We start from the raw sequence: 16506 nt of genomic DNA on the forward strand, positions 1-16506 counted from the left end.
ACCACACCAGGCTGCTTTTTCTTTTGCACTGAATCCCTCGAGGGCCCACTCGTTTGACTGACTATTCATTTCTATCTACCTGAACTGTCTATAAGAGAGGGTGTGTTGGGGTGGTTGTCCCTCCTTCGGGGACAATCGGGAGGACCTCACACCAGGGGGCGCCGTTCCAGCCACTCCCAGCCCTGCCTGGGAAGCGCCGCACGCCCTATGTGGCCTTGGGTCAGGTGTGGGGTGGGGGGCAGGCAGGTAAACACCCAGCCAGGAAGTGCCAGTCAGGCCAGGCACCGTGCCAGCCGCAGGCCGGGCGGGTCTGAAGGTCAGGAATGCTCCCTCCCGGGGAAGCTCCGCAGGGAGAGGACGGGCCCTGGCCTGTGGTTCCCTCCGGCAGAGCCGAGAGCTGGGGATCTAGCTGGGGACACGTGGGCTTGTGCTGGGGCCCTGGATGGGACAGCAGTCACAGAGGAAGAGCTGACCAGGGCACCCACGCCCGGGAGCTGCCCCTGCTGGTGAGTGGACGGCTTTGGTGTTTCTGAATGAGATCGGGTGAGAGGTGACAGGGAACAGAGTCCCTGCTGAGTGGACAAGAGCCCAGCAGTGTCCCGGGCTTGGCTTTGCCCCTCCGGCCTGATCTGATTATTCTTACTGTGGGGACAAGCGAGGCAGTGAACTAGAGCGGCTGTGTCCCTTGCAGGGTGAAAAAATCATTACAAATCTCAGAACAACCCGGCCTCACGCTGCACTGGGTCCCAGACCCTCCGGATGGGGCGGGCCACCCGCTTGGGGACAGCAGTCACGGTGGGAGGTGGGGACCTGGTTCGGGAGCCCAAGAGACCCCGCCCTCACTGCTGTCCTCCCAGTGTGTGACCCTGGCTGGTGCAGCCGAGGCCTGGAATGACACAGCAGGGACAACACAGTTTTCTTGGGGTGATGGTGGAAAGTTCTTGACCATCTTGGTCAACACTGGGAAGGTCACTCGGCCGCCTGCTACTTACAGTGGGAGTTTTGATGCGTGAGCTTGACCCTTGTGCTGACTTCCATTGACCCAGGCATGTCACTGCCCTTGGGGGACTGAGGTGGGACACTCCCCTGTGTCCCCTCCTGCTTCCGTGTCCTGTCCTCCTCTTCTCTCTCTGCTTTTTCCCTTCCATTTTCCCTTTCTTTTTCACACCTGCCCATGCTGTGTCATGCCCTTTGGCTCTGCTTTGCCTTGGAGAGTAGAAGCCACCTGGGTAGTGGCACAGGCTTATAATCCTAGAACTCTCGGAGGCTGAGGCAGGAGGATTGCAAGCTCAAGTTCATGCTGGACAGCACAGCAATTTAGCAAGATCCTGTCTCAAACTAAAAAAATATGAAAAAGGGCTAAGGATGTAGCTCAGTGCAAAGGTCCTGATTTCAATCTCTAGTACTGAAAAAAATTAAAAAGTAGAAGGTAACATCTCCTGGGGAGTCTTTTTTTAATTTTTATTTTTATTAGTACATTTGGGCTGGGGATATAGCTCAGTAGCATAAGTGCCTACCTGGCAAGTGCAAGGTCATGAGTTCGATCCCCAGTACTGCAAAAAAAAAATAAAATAAAATAAAATAAAGTCCATAATGATCACATTTATGGCGGGGAGTCCGTCCATGAACATAGCACATCCTAATTCCTTCACTGCCTCTTCCCCTCCACTCTCTCCCCCTCCCCCATCTCTTGGTTATCTTTCCATCTGCAAAATGTTTATGTCCTGTTTCCTGCTATCTGTCTTTTATTTTGCTCTTTAACTTATTTATATTTTGATTTCTCAAATAAGAGAAACCATGTGATATTTAAGCTTGTGTGTCTGATTTATTTCACTTAACATTATGGTCTGGAGGTACATACTTTTTCTTTTTTTGGTCTTTTTGAAACAAGATCTCACTTTGTAGCCCAGGCTGGTCTTGAACTCGCAATGACCCTCCTGCCTCAGCCTCCCAAGTGCTAGGATTACAGGCATGCACCGACACGCCCAGTACATTTTCCTACAAAACACTCAAGTTTATCCTTCTTTGTGGCTGAGTAGTACCCCATAGTGTATAAATCATCACACTTTCTTTATCCAGTCATCTGTCGGGCTGCCTCCAATATTTAGCTATTAAGAATTGTGCTGCTATAGATGTGTATGTGCGTGTATACTACTTTATAAATGTGTATGTGCATGTGCATTACTGTAACATGTTTTTAACTCTTTGGGGAAGATACCTAGAAGGAGAATAGCTGGATTGAATGGAATTTCTATTTTTAGTCTTTTGAGGAATCTCTACACTGATTTCCATAGTGGTTGCAATAGTTTACATTCCCACCAACAATGTGAAAGTGTTTGTTCTTCCCCACAGCCTCACCAGCATTTATTATTTGATTCCTTTTTAATAGCTATTCTTCCAGCACAGGGTACACCTCAGGGTTGTTTTAATTTGCATTCCTCTAATGACAAGAGAGCATTAGATCATTAGATCTCTGGTTGAGCATTTTTTCATGTCCTTATGGCCATTTGTACTGTGTTTATTCATTTCAGTTGCCCATTTCTCATTTGGGTCTTTTATTTTGGGAAGTCTAATTTGTTTTTGAGTTCTTTATATATTCTAAATAGTAGTCCTCTGTCCCAGAAGTAGCTGGCAAAATATTTTGCACATTCTGTAAGTCGTCTCTTCACTTTGCTAGTGATTTCCTTTGGTGTACAGAAGCTTTTTCATTGCTATAACCCCATTTGTTTATTTCGGTTTTTTTTATGCAAATAGGGGTCTGTTCAGAAAGTCATTGCAGGGCATGGTGGCGCACACCTATAGTGCCAGCACTCAGGAGGCTGAGGCAGAAGGATTGCCATAAATTCGAGGCCAGCCTGGGCTACACAGTGAGTTCAAAGCCAACCTGAACTGCATAGCAAGACCCTGTCTCCAAAAAACAAAACAAAACAAAACAGAAAGTTCTTGCCTACACTTATGTCTTCAAGCGTTTTACCTATTTTATCTTCCTGGAGACTCTGGAGCTTTCTCAAAGTAGACATCAGACCCCGTCTCTCAACTCGGCTCTCCTCCCCATCTCCCCCTGTGTCTGGGTTTTCTTGGACTCAGCCCCTGTGGTCCTCATAGGAAAGCCAGTGGGTACAGGCGGTGTACATAGCATCTCCCAGCCCTGAGCAAGACCACTGCTTTGCAAAACGCATGCTGTGCTCTGCCTATGAGACTCCTGCCGCAGCCCGCAAAGCTCAGAAGGACAAACCAGCTCTGACTGTGGGTAGCTGCCCAGGGTCCCCAAGGAATCCAAAGCTGCCACTCCAAGAGACACAGGAGCCACTGTTTCTCCCAGGAAGCCAGTGAGCCTCCAGCCTTAATTCAGACACGCACAGCCCCAGCGCAGGTGTCCTTTGCCACCCCCGCGGGCCAGGGGCTTCTCCAGGAAGGAGTCTACTCTGATGCTGCATCACCCCCAGTGCCACCCCAAGGGCAAAGCCCCTCGTTGCCCATCAGTTAAACCCTGAGCAGCCACACTTGGGGGCCTGGACCTGGGCTGGGTGGGATGATGGCGGCTTTTGGCCAGCAGCCCGCTCGGGGAAGAAAGCACAGGATGTGACAGTTACCGGCCACAGCACTGAGCGGGGCTGGCTGGCCGAGTGGGGCCTCCTCTCTGGGCCCGGCGTTCCTCAGGAGAAAGGAAGTCCCTTTTTTTGGCCTCAGCCTTCATGTCCACTTTGGAGACCTCCAAGCAGGGGTGGGACTCTATCTCAGGACTGCAGGAAGCTCCCAGGGAGGCTGCCAGCTTGTCCCCCATCCTCAGGGTGACAACAGTCCCAGACACTCAGCTACCTGGGTGGCCACTGGGGGTCTGAGCAACTCACCCAATGTTTGCAGTGGAGAATAACTCACGTTCAAACTTGGAGAGTGGGGATTGCCAACGGGGCAAGAGGGGTGCAGGGAGGAGGTGGGCATCATTAAACATTCTTCCATCAAATATTAACTATTCTGCAGCAGGCGAGCTGATGCACACAGCTTTATAGAGTAAATAGCGAGGTCCTCTGACTTGAAGGTGGCGCTTTTTGACATCCTAACTGAATACCACAAGTTCTTTAAAGAGAATGTTACTCAGATGACAAAGGGACAGAGGGGCCTCAAGAGGGTGGGTAGGAGCCTCCCAGGGACACGTGACACTAGTTACAGGAGGCAAGGGGACAGGTTGCTGGGCAGAGGGAAGGTGGAGGTGCCCCGGCCATGATGCTGGGCCCCAGAAGCTCATGAGGACGGAGTCTCATGGGAAATTCACCTGTTACCACCATGGCCACTGGCTTTCCTGTGTTGCTGCCCCCGTTGTTTGAAGCTTCGTACACCTGCTGCCTTGGGGTCTCTGGTAGTCAGAAGCTCTCATCAATTATTTTGACTTTGATGAGTCTAAAAATGGGCTGCTGACTCTTTACTATCAGAGTGGTTTCCACTTGGAGATGGATTTCAATTCAATACAGTTACTCTCCAGGGGGATGGGCAATGTGGACGGTGGCCTTAAAGGGACAAGAGTAGCTTGGGGAGGCTGGGGATTTAGCTCAGTGGCACAGCGCCTGCCTGGCAAGTGCAACGTTGTGAGTTCGATTCCCGGTACCAGGAAGAAAATAAAAAGAGAAGCTTGGGAACCTGGGGCAGGGACCAGCACTTGGAAGGCCGGCAAGCTCAACCCTGAGGACCTTGCTCTGGGTCCCATTAGAAGTGGCAAAACTCAGCCCCAGGTGGCTGACTTGTGGGGAGGGTCATACTCAATCCCATATACATTAATCCACATGCTTGAACCAGGAGTTTGGCCACCGTGACAGGAATCCCGAAAAGACACTTCCTGCAGCCAGGAAGCAAGAGGTGGACTGTGCCTGCCCCAGACCCTCAGGGTCCAGCAGGGATGAGGGGGTCAGACCCCCAGCTGCTCGCCTAGTCTGCCACTCTCATTTCAGGCTTCAACTGCTTCCTTTCCCTTCCCTGACATCCAAATAATTAGACTAAAAGCCCCAACTTCCCACTCAGAGCCTTTCTACACCCGAGGAGTCCCATTAACTCCCCCCGACCACCCCACCAAGGGCGGGAGGGGGCAACGACAAAAGATTCCCAGCCATTTCCAGCTTGCAGAGCCCCTGGCAAGCCAGCTGCTGCTCATGATTCTGTTGTGTATCGGCTCAGAAAGTGCATACCTCTATAAAGCCTTGTTTTGTTCTCAACCAACTGATAAAAACATTCCCTGGTGGATTCTTGGGTGTCAGAGGAAAGCTTTCTTTTCTGCTGAGTTCCTTTTTAGGAAGTTAGCTTTGAACTTGAGTCTCAAATTCTTTGTTTCTGGATTAAAAGGGTGTCTGGCACGGGGACAGGTCTTCCCAGCACCCACGCTGTCTATGGGAGCAGCTGGCTGTAGCTTTCTTTGCGTTTTCTGGCCTTTTTGGACCTGGTTCTGAGTCAAAAAAGCAACGAATTGGAGAACTCGAGTTCCACACCCACGGGGAGACGGGAGAGCTCAGCTCAGGTCAGAATGAAGCTGTGGCTCAGAGGTAAACAGACCTGGAGGCTGTGTTTGGGGAAACATTATTACAGCTGATTGTGTATTTGTTGGAGAAATAGCACAGAAATGGCAAACTGAAGCGATGTGGGAAGCTGGCCACCATCAGCCAATGCGAAAAGCGTCAGGTCCCGCCGGGTCGGGTCTTGTGGTGTCTCTCTGCCTGTCCCAGCCTTCCTGGGGCTCGGGTTGTGCTGCGTGGCTCCCTGACCTGTCCCTGCTGGAGCCCACGATAAGCCCAAGCAGGCCCCCGACGTGGCACTGCCTGGCCGACACCAGCCCTGGACGCCAAAGTGATTCATTCCTCTGTGACCCCAGGGTTTACCGTCTACTTGTCCCATGCTTTGAGTTCTCCATAATCCCAACCCTGGCACTGGGGATCAAATCCAGGACCTACGCACTGAGCTACATCCCCAGTTGTCCCCTCGGCTTTTAAATTTTTCTTTAAGATAGGGTCTCACCATGTAGTTCAGTCTGACCTTCAACTCACTATGTAGCTCAGGCTGGCCTCGAACTCACAGCGATCCGCCTGCCTCAGCCTCCCAAGTGCCAAGATTACAAGTGCACCATCATGCCCAACTCCCTCTGGCCCCTTTTTAAAATTTTGAGACAGGATCTCACTAAATTGCCCCAGCTAGCCTCACATTTGGGGTCCTCCTGTCCCAGCCTCCCAGAGTGCTGGGGTTATAGGTGTGCACCACCATGGCCAGATCTCTGTAATCTTTTAAGGCTATTTCTGTTTACTTTATTTATTTATTTGTCTTTTTTTGAGACAGGGTCTTGCTCTGCAGTTCAGCCTGGCCTTGAGCTCACTTTGTAGCCCAGGCTGGTCATGAACTCGCAAGGATCCACCTGGCTCAGACTTCCGAGTGCTGAGATTACAGGTGTGCACCACCACGCCCGGCTTCTGTTTACTTTAAATCAGAATGTTTTAAAGATGGAGAGAGAGAGGGAGAGAAATGGAGACAGAGACAGAGAGAGACAGAGAGAGACAGAGAGAAGTTTAAAAACCACTTAGTCAGAACCAGATAGTTTAAATTTGAATTCAACCCCTACCAGTAGCTATCTATGTGACCTCAGGTGAGTCAATTTACCTCTCTGGACTATAAAAGTGGGGAAAACGATACAAGAACTGTAATGCTCATATAGGGTCACCCTGAGAGTTCCATCAGACGTGCTTTTAAAGTCCTGGGCACAGGGGGCTAGGGATTTAGCTCACCGGCAAAGCGCCTGCCTGGCAAGCGCAAGGTCGTGAGTTCGGTTCCCGGTACAGGAGAATAAAAACAAAAAACAAAAAAGTCCTGGGCACTCACATAATTGTGCCTATTATTTTTCTAAAAAAAATAAAGGTCCCCTTTTCAACATAGAAGATAACTTAAAGCAAGATGTGGTGGTGCATGCCTACAGTCCCAGCACTCAGAAGGCTGAGACAGGAGGAGCTCTGTGAGTTCAATGCCAACCTGGACTATGTAGGGAGACCCTGTCTCAAAAAAAAAAAAAAAAAAAAAAAAGAAAAGCTAAGCCTAAGCAGCAGGGAAAGGATTGAGGATTGATTGGTTCTCACAGTGAATTGAGTAGAAACGTCAAAGTGTGACCAAGAACCCTTGCTTATAAAGAGCAGGCTGCCCTTGAAGATGTCCCTGACCCTCTCCAAGGGCACTAAGAACACATCTTTGGAGTGTGCCACACAAGCCCAGGACCCCGACTACCCCAAATCTCCCTGGTGACATCAGCATGTGGGAACAGGGATTGCTTCTCTCCTGAGAACATTTCTTGATAAGTGAAGGTATTTTTTTTTCCCCCAGCAAAATCCTCATGCTCCAAATTTTTGAGAAACTCGCTTGGTGAAATCTGGTGTGGACGGAATTTAGGGGAAATTGGGGACGGGGAGGGGGAGGGGGAGCCGGGAGGATTCCGGACTCCTGCAATAGGAAGAGCATTTGGCTTTCCCTTGCTGCCTCAATGAGCTATCACCAGCTAGCAACGCCTGTGAGCACTTCCCTCCCACCGCCCTGCGGGACCTCAGGCCGGGTGGGTCTCACAGGCTCACAGCGAGGCCGGATGGGCTGCCTTCCACCTGGGGCTCCGGGACCACCTGTTTCCCAGCCCTTCCCAGCATCCGGAGGGTGCCCTGCTCCCTGGTTCCCATCTCTCCCTCAGTCTCAAAGCCCGCAGGGCAGCGTCGGGGCTCCTGCCTTGCTCTGAGAGGCCTGGGGGCTCCCGGGCCCTCCCCGGGACCCAGATCATCTCCCATCCCTCCCACATCTGCAAAGGCCCCTGGCCACGTGAGGTCACAGATCCACAGGCTGGGTGTTGGCAACCTGGGGGGTGTCATTCCACTGGGAGACACGAGTTTTCCTCCGTGTGTGTATCTTTGATATGTGTGGGAACAGCAGCTAAGCCTTTGAAAATTTTCAAATTGCTGAAAACCACCTCATCAACAGGACAATATAAGATGGAGCATAGACTGCTCGCGGTAAACCTCCCAGCACATTTCTGTGATACAGTGGGAGGCAGCCCTGGGACTCATACCCAGGGCCTCTGCGCTGATCTACATCCCGACCTTCTTTTTCATGTTTAAATTTTTTTTTTTTTATGTTTAAAAAAATTTTAAGCCAGGTGTGGTGGCACACACCTGTAATCCCAGCACTCGGGAGGCTGAGGCAGGAGGATTGTGGGGAGTTCAAGACCAGCCTGGGCTACAAATGAGCTCAAGTCCAGCCTGAACTGCATAAGGAGACCCTGTCTCAAAAAAGACAAAAAATAAAATAAAATAAAATAAAAAATTTTTAAATTTTGCCTGGTGCATGTTTGCAGGATGTAGGGGTTCCTTACACTCCTGGGGATCTGGTCGGTGCACACAGAACAGCTTCGTTCTTTTCCTCTCCCTGACCCCCGCCGCCATCTCTTCGCCCCTTCCCATGTCCAAACCTCTCTCTCCCTGTCTCCTACAAGCTACCCTTCATTTTGCTCTTTAATTTACTTCTATGTTGGGTTTCTCAGATAAGAGAACCCAAGCAATATTTAAGGTTGTGTGTCTAATTCACTTCACTTATCATTATGGTCTGGAGGTGCATACATTTTCCTGTAAGCGACTCAAGTTTATCTTTCATGGCAGAGTGGTATTCCATTGCGTGTAAATTACCACACTTCCTTTATCCATTCATCTGTTGGTGGGCTGTTTCCAAAATGTAGCTAGTATGACTTGCGCTGCTGTAAACATGAGTATGCACGTAACATTATCACATGATGCCTTTAACTCTTTTGGAAAGATACCTAGAAGGGGAAGAGCTGAATTGAATAGAATTTCTATTTTTAGATTTTTGAGGAATCTCCATAGTGATTGTACTGGTTTACATTCCCACCAACAGTGTAGAAGCATTTCTTTTGCCCTGCAGCCTCACCAGCATTTGTTATTTGATGGATTGATTATTTTTGTTTATTTTTTGAGACAGAGTCTCACATAGTTCAGGCTGGTCTGGAATTCACTATGTAGCTCAACCTGGCCTTGAATTTCCCATGACCCTCCTGACTCAGCCTAGGATTACAGGTATACACAACCACACTTGGCTTTATTATTTATTAATAAATAAGTATTATTATAAATATTTATTATTTGATTTCTTTTTATATTTCTTTCTTTTTTTTTGAAATTTTGAGAGGGTCGCACTAAGTTGCTAAATTGCCCAGGCTGGGGTGCAATTTACAATCCTCCTACCTCAGCCTCCTACAGTTCTGGGATTACAGGCGTGTGCCACCATGCCTAGCTCAGTATATATTTCTACCTTTGGTTGAGAGAAGCTTGTTCAATGGCATCTGCTGCTTCTGCTGAAAGCCTTGGTGATCTCACTACTTACTGAGAACTCCCTCTGCCACCACTCAGCTTGCTCTCTGCACCCTCGGAGCAGGGTTCGGTCCTTCACAGAGGAGTGTGATGTGAACACACAGGCCCTACAACCCGGAAGGAGAGGTCCTGAGGTCAGCGGACCCTAACCTCCCAGCCGAGAGCCTAGGGGGTGCGTGGGGCCTGTTGCTGCTCCTGCTGGGCGTGGGGCCTGTGCTTGGGATGTAGGGACAGCTTGGTTGGGCACTGCACCTTGACTCTATACCCCACGTGGGGACACAGCACTTTCCACTGGAACTACAGGACATGGAGCCCCAGGGCCACCTCAGGGATGGGAAAGAGGGAGGGAGAAGCTTAATGTTTCAGGAAAAGCTGAAAAGCTGAAAAGGGGTTTGTTCCCTGGCTTCAGGGGAAGGTGAGGATATGGAGTGCCGGGTTCTGGCAGTCCAAGAACTGACCGGCTCCTCATCAGTCTGCCAAGCTGACAAAGAGCATCCCCCTTGTGTTGTCTCCAGCTTGTGCCACTGGCTGCTTGGAGAATCTGTTGAGGACAGCCAGGCCTGAAGCAGGGTTAAAGGAGGGGATGTGCTGGAATTGATTAGTCATGTCTGTCATGGCAAAGGAGCGGGAAAGGAGGGAGGAAGTCACTTCAGAGACGTGATAGGAGCCCAGAAACAAAGCCACACCTTATCTGAGTGACCTTGAACAGGTGCACTGGTGGCACTCTGTTTCCTTATCTGTAAATGAAATAGCCTGGTGAGGCCCTGTCTAGATCCCCGAGTAGGTGATGGGGTCACCAACTGGTCAGCTGTCACCTGTCACAAGCTGTCCAAGCTCAGATCCATGGGCAGAGATCTTAGTGCCCTGACCCTGGGACAGTCCTTGGTCAGTCGATCCTGCCTTGGTGGGTGGGGCTGGGAGTTCTTCAGCCTGGCACAGGTCTGAGCTGGCCTTTTCCCTCCAGGAACCCCAGTGTCCTGCAGGAGACACCATCACCTGTATGTGCACGAGGAGGGTGAAGGCTGGAGGGAGGTTGTAAGGAGCAGAGACGTAGCAGCCCCACCTGGGAGCAGGAGGCAGGGGTGAGGCAGAGCCTCTGGCATGCAGAAGGGCCCAGGCTCTGGGGTCAGGTGCTGCAGCCCTGGGGGATACTGATATCCCAGCACCCAGCACACAGGAAGTGCTCAGCTCCAGGGCCAGCCCCGATGGCAGCAGGAAGGCGGACCCCTGGTTCAGGATACACGTGAGCTCTCCGAGGTGTTGCTCAGACAGGTTGGTTCCTGTTCCACCCGGTGTTTCCTGTGCATCAAACCCAGGAGCTGCACGGGTTCAAAGGCCTGTATCTGAGGCCTTAGGAATTGCGATTCTGGATAGGCAGTCCGGAGAGCTCTGTGTGTATTCCCAGGGAGGTGGGGAAAGTGGGAGTGCAGATGCTGAGAAGAAACGGAGGCCGCGGGGCCAGTAGAAGACGCAGAAAAGAACACAGCAACAGAAGGGAAGTGAGCAGCCCTTCCCACCTCACTTGTCATTTTCCTTCTGTTTTCACGTTCCTGATGGCGACCCTTGACTTTCTGCGTTTAGAATTTTTGATACATCCAGGTACCACCTGTACTGTTAAATGAAATTCTTTCTTTACTTCTTTTCATCTAGTATTAATGTTTGTGAAGTCACAGGTCTGATGTGCTAATTGGATTTTTTTTCCTAGAACACATGAAATACGTAACTGTTACTTTTTTGAACTTTTGACCGAAGTACCTCCTAAAGCCACTTGGCAGCCAGGGATTCAAAGCCCACGCACCTCTCAGGAGGGGGTGGAAACCCCATCTCATTTGCCAAATCTCAGGACTATTATTTCAGATGAGACGCAGTTGAAAGAGACCACAGCCTCTCCATGCTGCTATCATTAGTCTCCTTTTTGTTTGTTTGAAACAGGGCCTCACTATGCAGCTCAGCCTGGCCTTGAACTCATGGCAGTCCTCCTGCCTCAGCTTCCTGAGTGTTGGGATTACAAACCTGTGCCACCACGCCTGGCATAGTTTGCTTTTTTAAAAAGTCTTCATCTTGAATAATTTGCTCACTTAAACCAAAAGAAAAATTCAAGTTTTCCTCCAGATTTCCCCAGGCTCCGTGCCTTATGCCTCCCTGTACTCCCTGGTCCCATGGGTCTTCCTCCCACCAAGACCCAGGCAAGTCCCTGAGCCCACACACATCGGGCCTGAGCCTCAGTTTACTTTACCTCCTTGGCAAACCTTGTCCAGAGCCAAATCACTGCCTCCTGCCACAGGCGGTTGGGGGAGGGGCAACTCTAGGCCCTGCTCCAAGGAAAGAAAGTTCCAGAAGGAAAGAGAGGCCAGAGGGTAAGGAAACCGCCTGCTGCTCCTCTGCCGGGCCCCAGGAAGGGGGTCTGTGTCAGCTCAGGCCTAGCTCAGGGCTCAAAGTCGTGCTGACCCTCGGCTCTGGAAGAATCCTCTGGTGGACCTCTGGTCCCCTCTGCGCTGGTCAGCTACGACCAGGGTGTGGGGCAGTGGCGCCTGAAGGTGCTCCTCTTGCAGAGGTAAGGACTCCCAACCAGCTCCAGTGTTCTGAGAAATGGGGTTGGCCTGAGATCTTCCCAGGCAGGGTCACAAGCACCCCATCATTCCATTTCCAGCTGCAAGGATCTTTGGAAAAGGAGCCTAGGGGAGCGTTTGGAGTTAGACCGGGCTATGAGAACAGGGGTTCATCAGTTACAAGAAGAGGAGGAGGAGACCTCCCTCTGCCCCCAGCGAATACCAGGGAGAGGCCACGGGAGGGCGCAGCAGAGATGGCCGTGTGCAAGGCCGGAAGGGCTCGCTGGCCTCGACTTCCAGGCTCCAGAGCTGTGGGTCATAAATCGCCGTTGAAGCCCCAAGCCTAGGCTTTTTGTTGTGACAGCGCTAGTGGACAAAGGTGCCAATCCCGGCCTGTCGTTTCTAGCAGGCCTTTTCATAAATCCCCTTGGACGTGGCCAGTGAACAAGTTCACAGGGCCCCTGACCGGCCACCGGTCCCAATACCTGCATCCAACAAAGACCCAGTGTCGGCAGCAGCTTCCTGCACACAGACGTCCCTGTCTGGCCGTGCCGATGACACTGGCCACTTTCATAGCGTCTGTTTTCACTGTGACTGGGCACTCGGCAGGCCAGGCCCAGACGCAGACCTTGCCCACAGGCTGGCACGGCGCTTGCCAAGGGCGGTGGCCTGGGGTGGTTGGCCCTGTTGTCCCCGTCCTGACCTCCTCCCGCCCCAGCGCACACCCTGTCTGACAGCGGGGACACGCAGACGAGGACCCGCAGAGCGGTGCATGCCGGGACTTCACGAAAGCACTTGAGCCTCTCTTTCCCGTCCCTGTCCCCAGCGCTACGTGCTGCCGTCACCGATGTTCCAGGTCAGCCCAGGGAGGCTTTGCTGAATCTCCCATTGTTTTCCTGAACTCTGCCCCTACTTTTATATTGAGCATTATATGCATTTTACAACTTTGGTTCTTTATACACTCAAAAGTCAAAGCAATTCAAACCAACACCATACATGGGGCAATTGCTCATGGGACATCTACGTGATGGCAGGCACCAAGAACTCACTTAATCCGGGGGCTGTCGCTGCCCAGGAACAAGGCTGCGGAGGGGAGAGGCCGGAGGAGGGGGTGCCAGAGTGGGCGACATGGGCATGTGAGGATACCTCCCCACTGGTGGGTCTCGCTGTGGGACACAGTTGTGATCAGTGTGGGTGCAGAGCCCTCCACCTGGACCTGAATTGAACCCTGAACTGTGGACTAGGCCTGTGGCATCGCCGAGTCCTGCCAGGACGTGCTGGGGTCACCCTCAGCCCTACTTCCTGGTCTCAAGGGTCCCACAGCTGCAGCTTGACCCACAGGTACTGGGCTGGCAGGAGCCCGCCTACTCGGCCCACCTCCTCCCTGAGAGGTGTGGGAGGAGCCCAGGGTGTTCCTAGCTAGCCATGCTGCTGTGGGGCATCTGCATCTGAGCTGAGCCCATCCCCCAAACCGCCTAGGGCACCCCAAGTGAGAGGTGCACACAGCACGCAGGGAGGGGCTTGCTGCATGGACGGTAGACGGACAGCCCGCCGGATGGCTCAGATCCCAGAGAAAGCCCGGCTGGTCCCGTCCTCAGCCTCTGCCCTCGTCCGCTCTGGGCCCACTGCCCCTGATCTTTGTTCCTTGAGTAAAGCAGCTGTACATCCTCAGCAAGCTGAGCCTCCACACTTCCCTGCACCCACTGCTGGATTCCTTTTTTCTGGAACCTGGAAGGCCCAGGTTCAAATCCTGCCTCCTCTACTTACTAGCTGTGTGATCTTAGGCAAGTTACTGAGTGTCTCTAACTGCAGATTCCTCAACTCTGACACGGGACAGATAATAACCACCCCTCTGTGGCCCCAGATTGTAGTGAGGAGCAAAGCAGGTCAGTGGGAAGTTCCAGAAATAAAAGAGTTGTGGCTTCCCTCTGGGAGGAAGGCCTTAGGTGGCCCTGTCCCTGTCACCACCCTCCAGCCCGTCACTGCTGCTCTCCAAGTCGGGAACAGTGTCAAAGGCTGTGAAGGGCAGGAAGTCAAAAGGGGCTGTGTGTGGCCGAATGCTGGGGGCCCCCAGGCAGGGCCTGACCATGCTGCGTTCCACCCAAGGAGGCTCACGGTCTCACTCCTGGGCCAGCGCATGAGCCGGGAGGCCCCAGGATCCAAGGCGCAGGTCCTGGCTGGCAGGGATACAGAAAAGGGAAACCTTCCCCCAGGCCCAACTGCAGAGGCCAGCGTCACAACCGATCAGGTCTAGGGCCTGGAGACACCAGGGTCTCCACACTGTACATCCTCCCAACCCTGCCTGCCCCTACACAATGTCTGAAGTCAGCACCGGCGACAAGGCCAGGCTTTTGTTCCAGAGAAAAGGAGTTCTCCAGGTCCGGACGCGGCACGGCATGGACAGACAGCTACACAAAGAGAGTTTGATAAAATTCAACACCCAAACTTGGATTAGGAGAAAACTTTCTCAACACGCTAAAGGGCACCTGCAGGCTTCACAGCTGTGAATTAATATCACATTTAATCGTCAAGGACGGGTGGTTGCTTCTAAGATAGGGAAGAAGATACGTAAGGATACACACTCTCACCACTGTGTTAAAATTGTAATGGAGCCGGGTGTGGTGGTGCACGCCTGTAATCCCAGCACTTGGGAGGCTGAGATAAAATGGGGAGCTTGTTAGAAATGCACATTGTCAGGCTCCAGTAGGGACTCCTGGCACCAGCCACCTTGGTATGAATGCCCTGTGGGACTCTGGGGGCCCCTGAAATGAGAGTCACTGTGACAGAGGGTGAGGACCAGCTGTGAGGAAGTCACGTGTAACAGTGTGAGGAGTGTCATGAGCGGAATGTCACAAAAAAGCTGGCAAAGGGTTCCTGCACTGTGAGCCCCAAAGTTGTCCTTAGGGCAGCAAGGGGGCGCTGGGGGCTTTCTGGGTGGCAGCAACGATCTCCTTTGGGGTCTGGTTCTGGTTACATGCAGGTTCGGTTTGTAAACATTCAGCAATCTGGACACACAGATGGGCACTTCATGTATCTGACTAAAACTTTTTAAAAACGCAGCCATATGAGAGGGTAATTCGAAGGCTATCACCTTGCTGTGTAGCCTAATACTTGGTTGAAATCCCACAAGGATGATCTGCAGGTCTCCCCAACTCCCTGCTCCACAGAGCAAGAAGCTGGGTGTTCTTTTACTCCTTGTTGAAAAGGTTTAGCAAATTCCACCTAAAGATGGCCTCTGTGGGCCACACGGGCTAATCAAAACCAGAGAGCAGCTGTTGATCAACATAGCTAAAACGAACACTGCCTTTTTTGGTAAATGCTGGTGCTCCTATGTTCTTCCTGGTTTGTAGGTCTATTTCCAGAGAACCGGCTCCCTCATTCAATAACCCAGGTGGGTACTTCCCTGTGTTTGTCTTCGATGCCAGGGCATTGTGTGTGCCAGGTGAGATGTTCTGTGCATGTTTTACTCCGTGTTAGCCGGAGAGGGGGAGCTGGAGGCCAAAGGAGGAAAGTGGTGTCACCTAACAAGAAATTTTCCAGGCCTCGACCCCATGGAGTGGAAATTTGTGGCTCTGTCGCCCATCTGCCTAGAGGCTAGAGTGGATTCAGATCGGCTCAACTGTTCCTTCTTGGTCCTACTTGGGTCCTATCTCCTCGTCTCCCCTTGCTACTAAGACTTGGTAGTTAACTGGTGGCGTATACAAGACAGGTCTACATGTTCATATAGGCGCTCAACTGCAAGATCCCTACCAAATGCTGCTCAGACTTCCACCTCAGGGAAGAGGTCCACCTGCTCTTCCAGGTCCTCTGAAGTCTTCCTCACATCAGGCAGGAGCCTAATTAATCCTAGTATTTAGGAACCTTGCTCTCTAGCACTGGAGAAGCAGGAGGCCCTAAGGGAAAGCCCCTTTTCCAGCTCGCCCCAACAGCCAGGGACCAAACAGGGATCGCAAGCTGCGCTGGGCCAGCTCCGCACCCACTGTGCTCACCGGCACTGCACCCCCGAGACATGGGAGACACGCAGCCTGAAGCTTTGCTCAAAGTGTTTTATGGTTTGAAAAAAAATATTCAATGCTTCAATTCCTTTGGAATTTATCTGGGAATTTATTCTGAGGATCTAGACACATTTTTCCCAGCTGTTACCTAGTATTCCAAACTTTTTTTTTTTTTTTAATAGCAACTTTACTGAGACATAATTCACATCTCATAAAGTTTACCCATTTAGAGGGTCCAGTTAATGGCTTCCAGGATATTTGGTGTAACCATCATCAAATCAATTTTGTTGTTTTTCAGATTGAGCTGTATGCGTTGTTTATATTATAGATACGTGCCGCTTATCAGATATATGATTTGCAGACTTTTTCTCCTATTCATGAGAACTGTCCTGATGGTGAACACAAAAGGTTTTTCTTTTGATGGTGTCCAATTTATTTTTATTTTGTTGCTTGTGTTTTAATATCTTTTCTAGAAACTATTACTGAATCCGGGGCTGGGGATTTAGCTCAGCGGCAAAAGCGCTTGCCTGGCAAGCGCAAGGTCGTGAGTTTGGTTCCTGGTACCGGAGAAAAACCAAAAAC

The 16506-nt window shown here is 51.4% G+C and overlaps 1 protein-coding gene across 2 annotated transcripts in view; it reads left to right on the plus strand.

The window, feature by feature from the left end:
* The first annotated feature begins 288 nt into the window (after positions 1–288).
* The window catches only part of Ngef (neuronal guanine nucleotide exchange factor), a 103214-nt gene continuing 86996 nt past the window's right edge, over positions 289–16506 (plus strand). For both annotated transcript variants that reach the window (XM_013519899.1, XM_005395362.2), the window contains exon 1: positions 289–506. The gene's annotated coding sequence lies outside the window, so the exon portion shown is untranslated. The remainder of the gene's footprint in view (positions 507–16506) is intronic.

The sequence above is a fragment of the Chinchilla lanigera genome, unplaced genomic scaffold (assembly GCF_000276665.1).
Source record: "Chinchilla lanigera isolate Chin_1 unplaced genomic scaffold, ChiLan1.0 scaffold00052, whole genome shotgun sequence".
Lineage (NCBI taxonomy): Eukaryota > Metazoa > Chordata > Mammalia > Rodentia > Chinchillidae > Chinchilla > Chinchilla lanigera.